Consider the following 3,710-nt stretch of genomic DNA (forward strand, 5'->3'; position numbering starts at 1 on the left):
TTCCCAAAGCCTCGGGGATGCCTGAAGCGATGGGACAGGTCGCTCCCGTAGTCCTACCAAATTTTTGAAAATAAGCTCCAAATTGTCTGTTCCTAAAGACACCCCATTGGCTTGCCTTAAGGCTTGGGCTGGCTGATTTGCAGTCAAAAAAAACTGACTTGTTTGTCTACCAAAATCTGGCCCCACTATTATTTAAACAATGTCCTCCATTGGCCTGAATTCGGAACCTTTGATTTTACTCTCACTCATCTTAACAATTCTCCAATGAAAACAGCAAGTGGTCCCAGGTCACCTATACCCAAGCCCTTCTACCTCAGCTCCAGAAGCCCCTACAACTCTGTTCTCCTGCCAACTGCTCACCAAGTTCTTCTCAGATATAAGCCTCCCAGCCATCTCCTCTAAAAGGTAACTTTGTTTGTCCAGATGGAGGATCATTTGGCATTAAATCACCTCCATTCCAGCTGACAACTCTTGGACTTACGCCCTCTGGAGTGTGACACAGGCAAAGTCCCAGGGACCCACTCTAGGTTTTCTCTTGAAGGCTAGCCATCCTGGATCAGAGGTTCCCTAAGCCCAAGGCTTTTCTCCTCCCTTGCTCTTGTAAACACATTCTTCCACTCTGCAGTTGGTAAACTGTCTTTTAAACAAACTCCCTCTGTCAGCCTTTGCCCTTGTGCCTCCTGCCTGCCTGCCTATGTGGCTGACACTGGGAAGGAGTGGGTGAAAGCTTCCAAAAGTAAAGAAACTTTATCTTTGTTTTTGGTTTGTTATGGGGCTTGAACTCTGGGCCTGAAAGCTGTTCCTCAGCTCTTTAGCTCAAGGCTAGCTCTCTACCACTTGAGCCACAGCACCACTTTCAGTTTTGTTTTTGTTTTTTTTTTTTGGTCCCCTCATGGGGCCTGAACTCTGGGCCTGGGTGCTGTTCCTCAGCTCTTCAGCTCAAGGCTAGCGCTCTACCACTTGAGCCACAGTGCCACTTCTGGATTTTTTCTTTTTGCTTATGTGGTGCTGAGGAATCGAACCCAAGGCCTCAGGTATGCAGGGCAAGCGCTCTACCACTGAGCCACCTTCCCAGCCCCCAACTTTCAGTTTTTCTGAGTAGTTTATTGGAGATAAGTCTCATGGACTCTCCTGCCTGGCTGGGCTGGCTTTGAACTGATCCTCAGATCTTAGCCTCCTGAGTAGCTAGGATTATAGGCATAAACCACCATGCCCAGCTCTTTATCTTTTTTTTTTTGGGGGGGGGGAGGGGTCTGGTCGTGGGGCCTGAACTCAGGGCCTGGGCACTGGTCTTCAGCTCTTCAGCTCAAGGCTAGGGCTCTACCACTTGAGCCACAGCACCACTTCCAGCTTTTTTCTTTTTGCTTATGTGGTCTAGGAATAGAACCCAGGGCCTCATGAATGCAAGGCAAGCGCTCTACCACTGAGCCACCTTCCCAGCTCCCCAACTCTTTATCTTGTAAATGTAGTCACAGCAAAAGCTAACAGAGCTGGGCTGGGAAGGTGGCTCAGTGGTAGAGCACTTGCCTTGCATGCTCGAGGCCCTGGGTTCGATTCCTCAGCACCACGTAAGCAAAAAGAAAAAAATCCGGAAGTGGCGCTGTGGCTTAAGTGGTAGAGCACTAGCCTTGAGCTGAAGAGCTGAGGGACAGCGCCCAGGCCCAGAGTTCAGGCCCCATGACCAGACCAAAAAAAAATTAAAAAAAAAAAAAAAAAAGCTAACAGAGCTGCTTGAACTCCATCACTGACAGTGGCTGGCCAGCAAACATACTGGGACCAGAGTCTCTCTCTTACTTCTCTCTACTTTTCCCACCCAAAAATCCCATAATGGGAGCAGTAAGACAGATAGCATACTCAAAACAAACCCGATATTTTTGTCTTTATTGTCAGATAATAATCCATTCTTTTTCTTTTTCCTGAGTCTACTCACTTCAGAATCTGGACTCCTAATTTCTCCTTTAAGGCAAACTCCTCTAGGAGGCTGCTAAAGGCCTCCCTGAGTAACCCTTTCTTCCCCCAATTCTCTCTGCAGGACCTAGAGACTAATATCTAGAAAGAGACAAATGCCACAATGTGGATTTTCACTCAACCCTCTCACTCATTCACCAAGCTTCTCCATCTTCACTCCTCTAGGCAGGCGTTCAAAGGTCAATTCATATGCTAATATGTCTCATTACCAAAATTGTTTTAAAAGTTTTCTGTTGTTGTTGTCAGTGTTGGTTTAAGCATGGAGATTGTTTTGTGGCTTCAGTTTTGCCTTGTATTTTGTTTGGTATTGCCTGTTTTTCTAGCATTGACCCTGTAGTTCTATCATACAGTGGACAAACATGTCTTTTGCAATTGGAATTCCAAAAAACACAGCCAATTTTCATTTTTTAAAAACCTAAGTGCTCCTTGGGGCCAGGAAGGTGGCTTAGTGGTAGGGTGCTTGCCTTACATGCATGAGGCCCTAGGTTCGATTCCTCAGCACCACATAAGCAGAAAAGTCGGATGTGACACTAAAAGACCCTAGCCCCCTAGGATACTTTCATCAACGGGAGGGTGCCCCAGAAACTCAGACTCCAGGCCGGGAGATGCAATAAGCAAGAGGAGTTTATTGAGCGTTTGCGCAAACGGACTCTCTGCCCCGTCAGTCAGAGAGCCCTGAACAGCGGTTACAGGCATTCTTAAAGACAAAAACCACAAGATTAGGATATAACACCAGGTGTCCCCGGGATTGGCCCATTTAAAAGTCACTATGTACTCCAGCAATCATTTTTGCTATGCGGGGAAGTTTATAACACTCTTTGTAAAAACGATTGGCACGGGTGATTTAAAGGAGGTAGTCACTCTGGGACGTAAGCGTTAGGGGAGTTCACATAGTAACAGGCTTGTGATTGATTAACATTTGGCCTAGTTTGCTGGACTTGCCAGGTGGTCCTTATCTTGGGTCCTTATCTTGGGTCCTTATCTTGGGTCCCATTCTTGGCTCCCATTTGGCCACTTGGAGAATTTACTTGTTTGTTCTTTATCTATGACCACAGACCTTGTCACTGGACGGGCATCTGGGCTCTGAGACTTTTTACTCAATTCCTTATTTCCAGAAGGGAGGGGGGTTAGTGCTAGGGCGAGCAAGTTTACAAAAGCAAAATCAGCAGTTAGAAATTATAAAATGTAATTCTAATTTTTAATCTTTCAGCACTGTGACTCAAGCGGTAGAGCACTAGCCTTGAGCTGAAGAGCTGAGGGACAGTGCCCAGGCCCAGAGTTCAGGCCCCATGACCAAAAAAAAAAAAAAAAGACTCATAAAAAACCTAAGTGCTCCTTAAAACTTTGCGCACAAGTTTGTGTATGTGTGTGAACATGTTCAAAGTAATCTCATTGTAATACATAAAAACTGTCATCATGGTGTAAAAAGTATTCTTTTTTAGTTTTTTGGTACTGGTATTTCCTTTTTTCTTTTTCTTTTTTTTTTTTTGTCAGTCATAGGGCTTGAACTCTGGGCCTGGGTGCTGTCCCTCAGATCTTCAGCTCAAGGCTAGCACTCTACCACTTGAGCCACAGCACCATTTCCAGTCTTCTCATGGTTTATTGGAGATAAGAGTCTCATGGAGGCCGGGCGCTGGTGGCTCACGCCTGTAATCCTAGCTACTCAGGAGGCTGAGATCTGAGGATCGCGGTTCAAAGCCAGCCCGGGCAAGAGAGACCGTGAGACTCCTATCTCCAATAAA

This window comes from Dipodomys merriami, unplaced genomic scaffold (assembly GCF_024711535.1).
Source record: "Dipodomys merriami isolate MVZ:Mamm:240054 unplaced genomic scaffold, mDipMer1.0.p SCAF_7, whole genome shotgun sequence".
NCBI lineage: Eukaryota > Metazoa > Chordata > Mammalia > Rodentia > Heteromyidae > Dipodomys > Dipodomys merriami.